This window comes from Felis catus, chromosome B2, assembly GCF_018350175.1.
Source record: "Felis catus isolate Fca126 chromosome B2, F.catus_Fca126_mat1.0, whole genome shotgun sequence".
NCBI classification, from domain to species: Eukaryota; Metazoa; Chordata; class Mammalia; order Carnivora; family Felidae; genus Felis; species Felis catus.
In genome coordinates, this window is record NC_058372.1 from 41958990 (window position 1) to 41975915 (window position 16926).

At 49.7% G+C, this 16926-nt stretch overlaps 1 pseudogene; it reads left to right on the forward strand.

Annotated features, from left to right (window-relative positions):
* Positions 1 to 4795: 4795 nt before the first annotated feature.
* LOC101097065 lies at positions 4796 to 7185 on the forward strand (annotated as a pseudogene).
* Positions 7186 to 16926: the final 9741 nt, after the last annotated feature.

A 16926-nucleotide genomic window follows, 5' to 3' on the forward strand; every position in this document is an offset into this window, starting at 1 on the left:
ACTGAGCTGGAGTTTTTGAGGCCAAGGGCAGGGTCTTAATCACGTTGGAAGGCCCAGGTCCGACATCATGATCCAGCCTAGTGCTGCTGTGTGCGTGAATGAAGGAACCAGTTGAATCCAGATCTGCTGGGGCAAGGACACCCTAGGGGTGGGGACGGGGCTCTGGGGCAGCTGCCTTCCTGTCCTGGCCAGTCTCTCCCTCCCCCATGCCTGAGAGCCCCGTGCTAAGAACAAGTTCCTGGTGCAGGCTGTACCCTGTCCCGGATGCCTGGCATTTACCAAAAGGGCAGAGACAGTGAGAAGGGCCTCACCTGTGCCATCCACTCAGAAAGGAGCCGGGAGGCCGGCAGGAGGGAGAGGAGTTAGGTTTCAAAGTGCCCGAAGATGACAGACTGATGGCGGAGGCTGGCCATCTCAGAACCTGCAAAGGATTAGTACCTAGATGAGATGATACAAGGGGCATCTGCAGAGCTACGGGAGGATGGCAACCCTACCCCCAAAATGGGCAAGAGATATGAGCGGGCAGTGAAGGGAGACAAGACCCCAAAAGCGAACACACATGAGAAGAGGTGCTGAAAATCACCAGACATCACTTCTTTCCAATGGATGGGCAAAGATGAGAAAACTGGATAAAGCCCAGTACTGGTGGGGATGTGGGGACACGGGAGCCCTTTGCATGGCAGGCATAGGCCCGATGGCACACCGTGGACTCGGGGTGGCCATGCTTAGTCAAGTGAAATACCAGGTGTCCTGTGACCCTGCAGCTCCCCTTGTGACTACATACTGAGAGTCTCAGGCGGGTCCCTCTGGTCCAGGCAGAGCTGGCCCACAGCTCATTCCCTCCAGGGGGGTGGGCAGAAAATTGTGGGGTGGCACATCATGGGATAAGTGACAGCAGGTTGGAGCAAAAAGGCTAGATTTTTTTTTTTTTTTTTTTGAAAGGGAGAGAGAGAGAGTGGGGGAGAGAGGCAAAGGGAGAGGGAAAAAGTCTTGGGCCCCATGCTCAGTGCAGAGCCTGATGCTGGGCTCAGTCTCATGATCGTGGGATCATAACCTGAGCTGAAATCAAGAGTCAGATGCTTAACTGACTGAGCCACCCAGGTGCCCCAACAAGGCTAGATTTTAAAACAGTGCTGAGCAAAGGAGATTGTGACGCAATGACATTAACCGAAGTTGTTCCAAAACAACAGTGCCTATTTGCAGGAAACATACAAATGGAAAGATCCACATCCAATATTGTGAGGGGGGAGAGGAGCGGTGTGGGGGGCTGAAAGGAATATATGCACAAACTAGACAGGCCAGGGATGCCCACTAAGTCTGTCCCTGAGGGCCACAAAGGGGGATGGCCCCAAAGCCCTGAGCACAGGCCACAGGTGGAGCCAAGGGCCCCATGCAGGTGGGTCAGAGCCCTGCTGACCTCAGAGGTCACCCTCCACTCTGGCAGAGAAGGATCTTGGCCAAAGTCAATCCACTGCAACACTCAGAGCCCACCCAGCGTGGGCATCTTTCATGCCCTGGAAATGGAGGCAGAAGGAAACTCGAACCTATGGCAGTGGGGTTCCCCTGAGCTGGAGGCAAGGAGGAAGTGAGAAGTGAGTCCTTGACCTCCCAAAAGTCTCTATGATTAAGGGGCTTTGTACTTTTCTTGAAGGAGAGTCTTTATCTTCAGATGTACATTCAGGGGCATCTGGGTGGCTCGGTCGCTTAAGTGTCCTTGCAGCTCAGGTCATGATCTCATGGTTTGTGGGTTCAAGCCCCCCATGAGGCTTGCGCTGACAGCTGTGGAGCCTGCTTGGGGTTCTCTGTCTCCCCCTCTCTCTGTCCCTCCCTTGTTCATTCTCTCTCTCTCTCTCTCTCTCTCTCTCTCTCTCTCAAAATAAATAAACATTAAAAAAAAAAAAAAAACATCTGTGAAATGATATGCAGCCTGAGGTGTGCTTCAAAATCATCTAAGGGTGGGGGCAGGGGAGAGTGGATAGGGGGTTGATGAAACCAGACTGACCATGAACTGATGGCTGCTGAGTCTGGGGATGGGTGCATGGGAGTTCATTATGCTTTATTCTCTACTTGTGATTGCAAATTTCTCTAATAGAAACTTAAAAAAGGAAAAAGTTCCCCCTAAGAGAGTCTATCATCTGAGGAGAGTAGCCCCTGAGCTCAGGGAGCTCCCAGTCTGATAGGGGAGACACAGCCCCCACCCCCCGCAACTGCCCCCCACCCTCTCTGTGTGGCCACGGCCTTCCTGCATCTTCTCAGCCTGCCTAACTGGTCAGGGACCACGCGTGGGACAGAGGCATGGTCCTGTCACCGGGAGCTGAGCCCCCAGACCTGGCCTTTGTCACTGAGCCCCAAGGGTCAGGCACGGGTGCCACGCCTAAGCAGAGCTGGCTCTGGTTCTGGCTCTACCTGCTTGTGGCCTAGGTTCCTCACCTTTACAGCACCTGCCTGAGGAAATGCCCCGGGGGGTCCAGCTGTTGTCAGTGGGGAGCCGTCTCTGTTGACCCAGCCCCTCCCTGACCAAGTCTCCCTGTCCGTATTGTGGTTACTCAGCTGTTGCTGCCTCTGCCTCCCTGCTTGTATGATGAGGACGAGCGAATTGGAGGCAGTGTTTCATAAATGCTCACACTGTCACCAGGACCAGGGGAAGGAGCTGGACAGGGTCACACAGTCAGATAGTGGCAAAGCTGGCTTAGTCACAGGTGCAGAACACTGAGCCAGCTGCCCCGTCCCTCACTATGAGGCCTGTAGGCCGACAGACAGAGTGCCCTCGTTCCGAGTTAGGGTGGGGTCCCTGGGACAGTCCCCTTCAAGCTCCCAGTCCCACTGCCAGGACCTCTGACTCAGAGGAGCACCAGAAACTCCACGTGGGTGAGACACAAGCCAGAGGGGGGAGGCTGGGGAAAGAGGGAGGTAGAAGCCTTTATCCTGCACCCTCTCCAGGTACACAGAGGGGTCCAGGGACATCTGTCCAGGAGAGCAAGTCCAGACTCAGGGGCTCTGCCAAGAGCTGCTGGGTGAGTCAGGGGTCTTAGGCAGGCCTGGACACCCCTCTCGTGACAGTAGTAATAGCAGTCAACGCTTGTATAGTGCCTGCTGTGCACAAGGCAGAGTTTACAGATGGGAAAACTGAGGCATTGAACGATTAAGTAATTTCCCTCAAGTCACTCAGCTTGTAAGCGGCAGAGCTAGGGTTTGATCCCAGGCGGTCTGCCTTGAGTCTGTGCTCTCAGCCACCCCAGTACACTCTCCAAGGGCAACAGTCTGGCTTCTCCTGAGACAGTTCTTCTGATTCCCCAGGGGTCTGGTGGCCGTTGACGTAAAGAGGGGGGGCCTCTATCACAAAAGGGCACAGGCCAATGGCCACAGCTCCTTCCGCCATGAGAGCCTGCGAGCTCCTGGGAGCCCAGATGGTGTAGAGACCGGGCAAGGCAACAGCTAGAACCCTGTTTATACCACAACCCACGGGATGGGCTCTTCACCTGGGGCAGACCGCACTGCCCCGGGGCAGGACCTCCACTCATCTCTTGCTCTGGAAAGCAGGGAGTGGGCAGGGAGTGACTGTGTCAGAGAGGTGGGCTTGTATTTATTTATTTTTGTTCTTAATTAGTATCATTCACAGAAAGTTAACCGAGAGGGGAGCACTCGGGTGGCTCAGTCAGTTGAATGCCCAACTCTTGACATCGGCTCAGGTCATGATCTCGTGGTCACGGGATCGAGCCCTGCGTCAGGCTCTGCACTGGGTGAGGAGCTTGCTTGGGATTTTCTCTGCCCCTCTCTCTCCCTGTGCCCCTAACCCCCTCTCAAAATAAATAAACCTCAAAAAAAAAAAAAAAAAAAAAAGGTTAACCAAGATCAGCAACAAATTCTTTGTGAAACACCCTCACAACCAGTCACCACGTGGGCCCTGGAGAATCTCTGTCTTCTACCGAACGGGAGCAGCTGAGGCCACCCCCTCCCCCCTCCTCCTGAAGCGTGGCCCTCTGCCAAAAAAAAATGCCACACCGTGTAGTGGTGGGTCAGGAGTACGGACTTCCGGAGCAGAAGCCGGGGCTCTGGGTGAGTGCTGTCACTTCCACACTGAAGTGCAAGACCACATATTAGGTGACTTCTGGGCCTCGGTTTTCTCATCTGCAAAGTGGTGGTGATAATACCATCCCCTCACAGAGGGTTATGGGGTTGTTGTGGGTTGGTTTTTTTTTTTTAATATTTATTTATTTATTTACTTACTTATTTATTTATTTATTTATTTATTTATTTATTTATTTATTTAGAGAGTGAGAGAGAGAGACCAGAGGAGGAGCAGAGAGAGAGGGGGAGACAAAGAATACCAAGCAGGCTCGGGGCTGCCAGTGTGGAGCCAGACACAGGGCTCGAACTCACAAACCATGAGACCGTGACCTGAGCCAAAACCAAGAGTCAGACGATTAATAGACTGAGCCACCCAGGGGCCCTAGGTTAAGGGGTTTTCATGAGGTAAGGTATGTCAAGTGTTCAGCCTGGTGCCTGGTACATAGTAGGTGTGCAACATTGGCTTCTTACCGTTACCACTGCTGTCAGGATCAGCCCCAACCAAGCTGTGAGCTCGTTGGCGGAAGGAACCACATCTTAATCACGGTCTGTCTCAGCATTTTGCACAGAGCTTGGGATACTGTAGGTGCTCCTGGCTTTAGGTCAAGTTCCCCAGAAGCAGGTCCTGAAATGGGGAATCCCAGCTCGTGATTTCCTAAAGCAGTGCTCCCAGGGGTATCAGGGGCCAAGGGGACACTGAAGAGAGACTGGGGGAGGCAGGGGAGGCCCACCAGGGTGCAGAGGCTGGCTTCATCCTGTCCTGCAGGGGACTCTACTGTGCGTGTTACACCTCAGGGCTCTCCCCATGCCACGCAAGGGAACCGAGCCCTCTCTCACCTGCACTCCATTTGTTGGCTAAGAGCTACTTTGGGGGGCGGGGTGTAAACTTCCAGGCACTTCCACTATGCTCCAGGAGCTGAGTGCATTATGTAGAAAGAGAGCCTGCAGAAGGGAAAGCACACAGGGGGCAGGGAGGGTGCATGGAAATGGGAGAAGGGAGAGTAGCCCAAGACAGCCGACTTTGAGGATTGGGTGTGGGTGAGGAGAGGGTACACATAGCTGCTAAATTCATCACTCATGCACCCCCAGGGGAATTTAATGCAGTGTTCAAGGATGTCCGGCTACTACTTAATAATGACAATCTCCTCAGGGAAGGGGCAGCACATGCATTTGCCCAGTATAACATGGGTCAGTTCACGTCTGTGAAGATAGAAGGATATGAAGATCAGGTCTTAAGTACAGAACACGGTGACCTGGGCAATGGCAGATTTTTAGATCCAAAAAACAAAATTTCCTTTAAGTTGGATCATGGACGGAAAGAAGCAAGTGACCCCCAGCCAGAGGACGTAGATGGAGGTCGGAAGTCTGGGAGAGAATCCTGTGACAGTGCCTTAAGGGCCTATGTGAAAGATCGTTATTCCAATGGCTTCCGTACTGTTTACGCTAAAACTATAGGTGAGCAACAGATCATTACTGCATGTGTTGAAAGCCACCAGTTTTAGCCTAAAACCTTCTGGAATGGTCATTGGAGATCAGAGTGGAAGTTCACCATCATACGACCTACAGCCCAGGTTGTTGGAGTACTTAAGATTCAGGTTCACTGTTACGAAGGTGGCAATGTTCAGTTGGTTAGTCATAAAGATGTACAAGATTCAGTAACTGTTTCGAATGAAGTCCAAACTGCCAAGGAGTTTATTAAAATCATAGAGCATGCGGAAAATGAACATCAGACAGCAATTAGTGAAAACTATCGAACAACGTCACACACCTCATTCAAGGCCTTGCACCGGCAGCTTCCGGTTACCCGCATGGAAATCGACTGGAACAAGATACTCAGCTACAGGACTGGCAAAGAAATGCAGAATGCTTAAAGGCTGAATGTAGGATTCTTCAGTATGTGGAAAGAAAGGATTCGACATGCAGTCATATGCTAAATCAGTGATTTATAAACAAGAGTGATATTTTGCAGGTTTTCTAGCCTCATGGAATGCTGTTTAACCTTGATTCTTTTGTGTTCTCTGCCTTGTAATTTTCTGTTTTCACGACATTTAGTTGTAATTTTTTTTTTTTTTTAATTCTGCCACATTTAATGATGGAGAAGGAGATCTATCCTGGAGTCATTTTACCTTTTAGAAATTTTTCCTAGCCGTGAAGCCCTGTCATTGATATAGACAGGTAATACACTCAGCACTTTTCTGTCCCTATCCTTCAAAGCACTTCTGGTACTTCCGTGGTTTTTACTGATCCACCAACCGCTAACGATGCTATGTTACAAACGTGCTGAAGGGAAGACACATTCATCCTCTCCCTCTGACTGCTTTGATCATCATTTATAGCATCCCATAACTGTAGTGTTCAAAAGTTTGGGTAGGGCTGTTCAGGTCCTTTTATGGGGGCAAAGGAAGTTTTCTGGAAATGCCATCATAGCCAGCTTCTCTGGGGAAGTTGCTTTTAAATCCAAAGACTTGAACCACATTCCCTGCGCATGAACGTGTTTGCTTTTTTTCTCTTCCCTCATTGTCTCTTTCCAATCTAGCACCATTATGGTTATAGACATCTGCATTTTTAGAAGAGTTTTACTCATTTACTATTCTCTTTTTATTATTCAAGAACTGCTGACATACTAGGAATGCAGTAGAGTCGAAAATGTGAAAAAGTGCAGATGTTGAAGGAAGAATAGGTATCTTGTGCTTTAATACTTTGTGGCTGGATTGTACTATAAGCAGATGATTCAAACAACTAAGTAAATCACAAACAAAACCAAAAAATGAACCAAAGTGAGAAGGATACATCCCAGGCAGTATCTTTCTATTGTAACCTGTTATTTGAAGGGATACTAGAGATTTGTTCTAAACAGGATGGAAAACTGCTTCCAAATTACTTGTCCTCAGTCCTGCCTGCCAAGAACATAAACATAACTGTGATACAGCAACCCTTCCCAGGTATATTGGCGGGTGTATGTGTGATCTCAGAATACACGGGGGACACAGATACGGTATGACAGCTGGTCATGGTGGATTCATTTCCATTGTTTACACTTCTATGACCAGGCCTTAAGGGAAGGTCAGTTTTTAAAAAACCAAGTAGTGTCTTCCTACCTATCCAAATACATGTCAAGAAAGAAGGGTGCTTGTTTTTGCTCAGTAATATAGTTAAGCAAGTTTGTTTCCAAGTGACCTGTTGACCTATATAAGCATTTTTGTTTACTTCAAATAAAATACATTTGTATTAAAAAGAAAACGAAAAAAGAAATGGAAAAAGGGCCTCAGCGGATCTGCTAGGCTCCAGAAACATCTTCTTGGTTGGCTGGAAATCAGTCCCAGCCCTGCCTCTGAAGGGTCACGGATCCCTGCTAGTCCAGGGAGGTAGAGGCAGAGAGGCACAGACCACAGGGCAGAGGGCAACAGCTCTAACTTACCTGCAGAGTCCCAGCCTGTCAGAGCCAGGAGGGTCCCCTGAACAGCCGCCTCTCCCCTAGCTGAGCAAGGGTGGGGCTGGGGCCGCCTGATGTGGTCTTGAGAGCCCCCCTGCACGTCTGACATGGGTGCTAAGTTCTTCTCATGGGTCACTCGCTTCACTCTCATACAGCCCTGGATAGTATCCCGGTTTAGACATCAGGAAACTGAGGCACTCAGAAGGCAAGGGACCTGCCAGAGTTCCCCCAAAGAGTTCAGGGCAAAGATGATTAATGCGATTAGTCATTAGGAAAATGCAATCAAAACCCACAATGAGATACCATTTCACACCCACGAGGATGGCTATAAAAAGGAAAATAACCAGTGCTGGCAAGGAGGTGAGGAAATTGGAGCCCTCACATGCTGAGAACATATAATGATGGAGCTCCTGTGGAAACAGTTTGGGGGGTCCTCAATAAGTTAAACATAGAATTGTCATATGATCCCTATGATTCCACTCCTTGTATGGACCAAAAGAATCAAGAACAGGTGTTCAGATGGAGCTTTCATAAGGATGTCATAGGAGCACAATTCACAACAGCTAAAAGGTGGAAACTACCGAAATGTCCATCAGCTGACAAATGAATAAACACAACGCAGTATTATCCATACGGCAGAGTATTATTCAGCCATAAACAGGAACGATGCACTGACGCATGCTACAACATGAATGAACCTTGAAAACATCGTGCCGAGCAAAAGAAGCCAGTCACAAAAGGCCACATGCTGTAGGGGGCCATTCATATGAAATGTCCAGAATAGGTGAATTTGTAGAGACAGAGTAAATGGGTGGTGGCCAGCGGCTGGGGGAGGAGGCATAGGGAGGGACCATCTAATGGGTGTGGGAACTACATAGCAGGGATGTTGCAGAACCCTGTGAACATTCTACGTGCTACTGAGTTCAGCACACCTCAGTGTTTACTTATTTATTTATTTATTTATTTATTTATTTATTTATTTATGAGAGGGGTGAGGTGAGGCTCAGAGGGAATGTGTGTGTGTGTGTGTGTGTGTGTGTGTGTGAGAGAGAGAGAGAGAGAGAGAGAGAGAGAGAGAGGGAGAGGGAGAGAGAGAGAGAATCTTTAGTAGGCTCTGTGCTCAGTGCACAGCTGAACTCAACACGGGTCTCAGTCCCACCACCCTGGGATCATGACCTGAGTTGAAATCAAGAGTCAGACACCAGTCAAGCGCCTGGGTGGCGCAGTCGGTTAAGCCTCAGACTCTTGATCTCGGCTCAGGTCATGATCTCACAGTTTATCAGTTTGAGCTCCCCATCCGGCTCTGTGCTGATGGCCTGGAGCCTGCTTAGGATTCTGTCTTTTCCTTCTCTCGGCCCTCCCCCACCATCTCTTTCAATAAAATAAAATAAATAAAATAAAATGAAATAAAATAAAATAAAATAAAATAAAATAAAATAAAATAAAAAGTTGGACTCAACCAAGACACCCAGGTACCCCCTGAATTGTACTTTTAAATGGTGCAAACGGTAATTTTTTTTTTTAATTTTTTTTTTTCAACGTTTATTTATTTTTGGGACAGAGAGAGACAGAGCATGAACGGGGGAGGGGCAGAGAGAGGGAGACACAGAATCGGAAACAGGCTCCAGGCTCCGAGCCATCAGCCCAGAGCCCGACGCGGGGCTCTAACCCACGGACCGCGAGATCGTGACCTGGCTGAAGTCGGACGCTTAACCGACTGTGCCACCCAGGCGCCCCGCAAACGGTAAATTTTATGTTACCTTACCACATTTTTTTTAAGTTTTAAAAAAAAGTGACTTTTTAAATTATCCTATGTCCTTATTTAACAAAATGAGATGTCAGCAACCCTTGCATCAGTTCCCAAAATGACTTTTTTTGGAATTTTGTTGGTAAATCCTCAAATCTAAGAAGCACGGTCCTGCCCGACCTGCCCGTCAAGTTTCCCTCTTCTGGCAGAGGGTGAATAGGGTCTCACTTGCTCAGTGAGTGGGAGGAGGGTGGGGCCCCTGGGGACCATCCCTGGCAGGGTGGCTCTTTGCAGCACCCCCCCCCCGCCCCTTCACACAACAGCATCCTCACTGGCCAACCTCTGCTTACCCCGAGGCTGCCTCCTGCATCCTAGTACCAGAGGCCTGTCCTCCAGCAGCAAAGGGGGACACGTGGCACCCTGCCACTCTCCCATTTACCCAGACCTCCAGTTTGGCTTAAGAAGAGGCAAGCCATGGGGCGCCTGGTAGCTCAGCTGATTAAATGTCTGACTCCTGATGTCAGCTCAGGTCATGACCTCACGGTTCCTAAGTTTGAGCCCTGACAGCACAGAGCCTGCTTGGGATTCTCTCTCCCTCTCTTTGCCCCTCCCCTGCTTGCTCTCTCTCTCAAAAATAAATAAATGAACTTAAAAAAAAAAAAAATATATATATATATATATATATATATATATATATATATATATATATGGGCAAGTCATGTTCACGGACCAATTTTCTTGTGAACCAAATGAGGCTTCATTAGACCGTGTGGACCGCACTCATCCTGAGCAGCTCACAGCCAAGTTCTGAGGGGGCTGTGGGCATCACTGGGACCTCTTGGCCCTCTCCAAGTTTCTCAGACTAGACCAGACAATTCTGGGTGTGATGCTGATGCTTCGGGCATAGTCAAGGCCTCTGATGCTACAGCCAGGAATGTACCACAAACTGCTCACTTAAAATCCTGTTTTGGGCTTGGCAGGAAAACAAATAGCAGAGACCTAGGGCTTGTGTGGGAGGCACTGCTACTCCAGAAGAAACCATTAGAAACCATCAGGAGGGGTCGCCTAGGTGGCGCAGTCGGTTAAGCGTCCGACTTCAGCCAGGTCACGATCTCGCGGTCTGTGAGTTCGAGCCCCGCGCCAGGCTCTGGGCTGATGGCTCGGAGCCTGGAGCCTGTTTCCGATTCTGTGTCTCCCTCTCTCTCTGCCCCTCCCCCGTTCATGCTCTGTCTCTCTCTGTCCCAAAAATAAATAAACGTTGAAAAAAAAATTAAAAAAAAGAAAGAAAGAAAGAAAGGAGCCCATGGGGAGCCCATGGGGAGCTGTGAAGGGAAAAGAAGGGAGAAGAACAAGGATGGACAGACAGACAGCAAACATGGCCTGAAGGCCCGCTCTGGGCCAGGCACGGTGCTCGGTGCTAAGAGTACAGCATGAAAGAGACATACTCCCTGCCAGGAGCAGGGACATACACCTGAATGCCTGGTGAGCAGGTGGAGAGCCGGGGCCAGGACTAACACTTATCAAGCCTGGTCATCTCCATAATCCTGGAGACAAGAGCTTCATCCTCAAGAGCTCACGAGCCGCCAACCAAGTCAAAAAGTAGGAAACTTCCAGACCGAGGTAAGACTGAGAAGAAAATAAACAGAAGGCGGGACAAAGCAAAATGGAACCAGCAATTCAGGGGGTGGTTGCAGAGGGCCTCTCTGAGGAGGGGACATTGGAAATGAGGTAGAGGAGAAGGAAGAGCATTCCAGGTGGGGAACAGCAGGTGCGGGGGCCAGGAGGCAAGAAAGGACCTAGCGTGTTCAAGAATGAACAGTGTGTGGAGGCTGCTGTGGCTGGAGCGTGTACCCGCAGAGGGGCCAGAGATAGGTCAGGCAAGACCTTGCTGACTGCAGCGAGGAGTCTGGGTTGGGTAATAAGAGCTTCATTTGCATTTAGCAGATAAGGAAACTAAGGTTCAGAGAAGAAAATTACCAGGGCGCCTGGGCGGCTCAGTCAGTTAAGTGACAGACTCTTGATTTTTGGCTCAGGTCATGACCTTATGGTTCGTGGGATAGAGCCCCGAGTCAGGCTCTGCGCTGACAGCAGGAAGCCTGCTCAGGATTCTCTCTCTCCCTCTTTCTCTGGCCCTCCCCTGCTCGCGCTCGTTCTCTCGCTCTCAAAATAAATAACACTAAAAGGAGAGAGAGAGGGAGAGAGAGAGAAGATTCCTCCACACAGTCTGTTGTCAAAACCCACAGGTCTTTATTTTCTCAACAGGCACTGGAAACCAGACAGTGATTAATGACAGCTGATTTAATGACAGGGGTCTGGAGGTGGCCAGTTCGCCAGGGAAGTCTTTGTGGTGGTGCTAACATCTGAATTGGGCCTTTAAGGATGAGGAGGACTTTACCAGGCAGAGAAGTGGGGAGGGAGAGTTCAAAGCAGCTTAAGTCGAGGGGAGACCGGAAGCACGTGGTCGGTTTGGGGGATGAGAAGCAATGGAGAAGAGGCGCCTGGGCGGCTCAGTCGGTTAAGCATCTGACTCTTGATTTCAGCTCAGGTTGTGATCTCACGGTTTGTGGGTTTGAGCCCCACGTCAGGCTCTGCACTGACAGCACGGGATTGGGATTCCCTCTCTCTCCCTCTCTCTGCCCCTCTCCTGTTCATGCTCTTTCTAAACAAACATAGAAAGAAAGAAAGAAAGAAAGAAAGAAAGAAAGAAAGAAAGAAAGAAAGAAAGAAGGAAGGAAGGAAGGAAGGAAGGAAGGAAGGAAGGAAGGAAGGAAGGAAGGAAGAAGGAAAGAAAGAAAGAAAGAAAGAAAGAAAGAAAGAAAGAAAGAAAGAAAGAAAGAAAGAAAGAAAGAAAGAAAGAAAACTGCCGAGTTGGAAGACAAGTGTGATAAGGCAGGTTGGGCCAGATTATAAGGGACTTGAGTGCCTATCAAGGATGTCTGAATTGACTCACAAGCAACGAGAAGCCAAGGAAGGTTCTTGAACAGGCTAAGCTGTTCTGTGCTTTAAGAAGATAACGCTGGTGCAGGAAGCAGGAGAGGCTGGGGATGGGGGGGAAGGGACAGCTAACATAAATGAGGGGACAGAATCTGAGGGAGAAGAGAAGAAAGAGGAGGAGAGGAGGGAGGGGGAGGAGGAGCGGGAGAGTAATGAGTTGTGAACTGCAGAGGGAGGTGGAGCAGGGTAGGACCCCCTCAAATCCCAGAGATCAAGACCACCGGCACTGCTGGTACCCCCCTGCCACCACTTCCAGCCGGGGACATACTTATCCTGATTATACATGACCTCCACAACCTGTCTGGTGGGTACTTGGGAGAGCAGAGGAGTTCAGGCAGCAGATAAGGAGGTATTTTTGCAGGACCTCACCCCAGGACCCCACCCTGCTTCACTCCACCCACCCCTGGCCTGGGTCCATGGTCCATTCCTAGCCAGTGGCCCCAGGCCCTGCTGCCGGTGATCCCATCAACCCCAGGCTTCCTGTCCATGCCCACAGCCCCCAGGCCCATCTCTTTCCCTCTTTGCTTTCATGATGATCCTGCCAGACGATTCCTGCCAGGACTCAGGGATTTAGCATCCGGTCCTCACCCTCTGCCTCACCCCCTCAGGCAACACCTGCCCGCCTGCTACAGCTGGTGATGAGGAGCTCAACTGGTCTGAAGCTTCCTCTGCCCCTGAACCAGTGCAAGCCCCCCACCCCTGGTTTGCCCACAGCAAACCCCAGCCAGCCCATCCCTGCCCCTCTGCTGAGGGGCCCAACCAGGCAACCCCTGCCGGGGCTGTCCAGACACCGGGATGGCGGCTTGGGCTCTGGGACCGGGGAGCTGGGAACCCTTCTGCCCACTAGATGTCGTGATGTGCACAGAAATGTAGGTTTTACAAGCCGGCCTCCCTCCTCACCTGCCCAGGGACGGAATTTTCACCACGCCCTTTGTCTTTATCTCGTTTTTTATTCCCACTCCTTGCCCCCACCCACAGCCAACCATTTGTATGTGTTCTTGCAAAACAGGTGCATGTATTTTGTAATTTCCTGTTTAGTATGTCATATATTTCTTTGTTTTCTCAGTACCATATTTTTAAGCCCTATCTATGTTGCTAGGCCCCGGTGGGTACCTTCCACAGTTTCTGGCTGAGAGGGTGACAGGCACCCAGGTTCCCTCCAACGCCCCTCAACAATCCTGCCGTGAGAGCTCTTGCACATGTCCCCTGTGGACCTGCCTAAAGATTCAAGGAGTGGAACTGCCCGGTCACAGGGTTGACCTGATGATTTCAGTCCTGCCAGCCAGCTCTCAACTCACCCAATTCATGGATGCTTACCGGGAAGAGACTCCAGGCCTCCACCTCCTGCACTGCCCGGCCTGGCCTCCCTCCCTCCCTGTGGGTGACCCTGAATCCATCCATCAGGAATCTGCCTGGGCCTTAGGAGAGCTGGGGGATTGCTGGCCAGAGTATCTCAGTGACTGAGAGACCTCAGGTCTCGCGGTCTCCCCTGGGCCTGCTCTGCCCACCTGTACTGAGTGCTCACCAAGGCCCCGCTGGCCCACAAGGGCCCCACATCTCTGTCTTCAGGACTCTTCCTGGTAACATGGCCCATTTTCTCCCTCTTCCCCTCCCAGAGAACTCCCTCAGTTTCCTGCTTCTTCCCAAGTTCTTTCTCCTCCTCAGCCCATCCCTCCTGTGTGATCAGTTCTTCGCTTTCCAGCTGTGTCTATGGGCAACGTTAGACTCTCCAAGTATCCCTGTCTATAACATGGAGATAAGGGATATCATTACTAGTAACAGACACACAGACATGATCCCTCCTCACCTCTGCACACAGCCCTCTTTCAGACTCCCTGCTGCCCTCCTTCCTACACATGGTCAAGTCACTTGAACTCCTCCTTCAGGAAGTCATCTCTGATTGAACCAGATATGGTTCCTAAACCATGTTACCTGTCACCTAGTAAGAGCTCGAATGTTTTGTGGGCTGAAATTTGAAATCACAATAATGACTGTGATTCATCGATCATGTGCTATGTGTTAGGAGTACTTTATGCTACTTCACTCTCACAAGAGCCCTGGAAGGCAGACATTAGCATCCCCGTTTCACAGAAGAGGAAGTTGAGGCTCGGAGAGTTGAGGTGACTTACCCAAGGTCACAGGCAGATAATTGTCAAAGTCAGGACTGGAATACAAGATTGTCTGACATAAGGTTTTATGACCTGACGCCACACCACCTCCTTCAGAATCCCTTCCTCCTTGCTTCCTCCATATACCCAATATGTATGCTGCATTTTAAAATGAGTGATTGATTGATTTGTTTATTTATTGATTGATTGATTGATTTATAATGTTTATTTATTTTTGAGAGACAGAGACAAAGAGAGACAGAGCACGAGCAGGGGAAAGACAGAGAGAGAGAGAGAGGGAGACACAGAATCTGAAGCAGGCTCCAGGCTCTGAGCTGTCAGCACAGAGCCCGATGTGGGGCTCGAACTCATGAACTGTGAGATCATGACCTGAGCTGAAGTCAGACACTCAACCGAGCCGTCCAGGAGTCCCTAAAATTAGTTTTAAGTATACAAATAATACAGAAGTATATTCTCCTCAGAAACATTAAAGCACTATAGATACAGCTTTGTCATATTTGAACAGGATTTCCCACTCTCCCCATAGTACCCCCTACTACTAACTGTCCTGGATATGATCTCAGTCCTTTTCTATGCATTCACACACATTTTTCTACATGTGCAGAAGTAAGTAATATTGTTAAGTGATTTTATTTTTACATAAATGGTGTGTGTGTGTGTGTGTGTGTGTGTGTGTGTGTGTGTGTATCAATCTTCAACATGCTTCTCCCCACCCAACAATATGTCTTGGACAGCTACGTCTATTTACACCTACACCATTCTTTCTTGGAACCGTTGTACCTGGATCGGCTTTACCTATCAAACCGGCCCTTCCTGCTGGCTGTTCAAATTGTTCCCAGTTTCCATTATTAAAAACGGGGCCGTGGGGCACCTGGGTGGCTCAATTGGTTAAGTGTCCAACTTCAGCTCAGGTCACGATCTCACGGTTCATGGGTTCAAGCCCCGCGTCGGGCTCTGTGCTGACAGCTTGGAGCCTGGAGCCTGCTTCACATTCTGTCTCTCTCTCTCTCTCTCTCTGCCCCCTCCCACTCACGCTCTCTCTTTCTCTCTCAAAACTGAATAAACATTTTAAAAAATTAAAAATAATTAAAAATTAAAATGGGGCCAAAATGAACATCCTTGTACAGACTTCCTTGTACACGGTACCAGGAGGCCTTGTCTGTCACACTGTTAATGAACACCGCTGATGGGAGTTCTCAACCTGGAAGCCACTGAAGGCCTTGGGGGGCCTTGAACCCCTGAAATCATACATAAATTTACCTACATGTGCCTCTGCATGTTTGGACTATTCTGGGGAGAGGGGCCATAACCCTCACAGGTTTTCTGGTTTTCAGAGGCCCTCATAAAAGCTAAGAAGCACTGACCTGTGTTAACTTTTGTGCCTTTACGAAATACCATGTTATGTGCTTAAAAGGACAAGGTGGACAACATAAAGCAGCTTCCCTCCCAGTGGTTTTGCTGACAAGGATTCCATCTACTGCTGAGACAATCTCTGGAGCCCAACCTAGCCCAAATTCTGGTGCCACCCCTCACTGTGGGCAACTAATGAACACCAGCCTCAGTTTCCACTTTACAAAGTGAAGAAATGCCTGCCTCATAGGACTGCTGTGAAAACAATAAGATCACCGGTGCCAAAGCGTCCGGCACATACATTAGGCGCTGCTCTGTGTCCCTGTCCTTGGCTTCCTTACTTCTGGCCAAGATCTTTAGACAACCTGAACCCTCTCAAGGGCAGGGACCGAGCTCACCCAAAGTCTGCAATCCCCTTGGGCTCAGAGCCTAAATCCATTCCGGACAAGTTGGGATGCTGTGAGCGGAGTCCCTGCCCCGCCTCTGCGGGTCACACCACAGCAAAGCCACAGGACAAGCCCGGCGCCTGAAGAGGTTCTGCTGGGGGGAACTCTGACTGAGGTGGTATATGCATGTGTGTGTACGTGTGTGTGCATGCATGTGAGTACATGCGCATGAACATGGATGTGTTCATGGGAGTGTGTGTGTGTGTGTGTGTGTGTGTGTGTGTGTGTGTATGTCCATGTGTGTTGGAGAGGCAGAGACCAAAGGTGAAGGCCAAGGTTTCCTAAGAGGCAGGCTCCCCAGCCCTCCCCCCTTAAGGAGCTTCCAGGCTGATTGAACAAATATGCAATCACCTACTGTGTGCCCAACACTGCTCCCGTCCTCGAAGAATTCATAGGGGACAAAAGCAAGACAGTTGGGTTCAAGCAATATTTCCAGGTGGTGGCCTTGTCCCACCCCTTAGAGTCAGACTCATAATTCCACTAGTGTAACCTCATACATGGCGCCTTGGAACAGAAGCGTGTTCAAGGGGCGCCTGGGTGGCTCAGTCAGTTGAGTTTCTGACTTCGGCTCAGGTCATGATCTCACGGCTTGTGAGTTCAAGCCCCACATCGGGCTCTGTGCTGTCAGCTTGGAGCCTGGAGCCTGCTTCCAATTCTGTGTATGTCTCTCTCTCTGCCCCTACCCTGCTCACACTCTTATCTCTCAAAAATAAATAAACATTAAAAAATTAAAAAAAAAAAAAAAAAGCAGCAGCATGT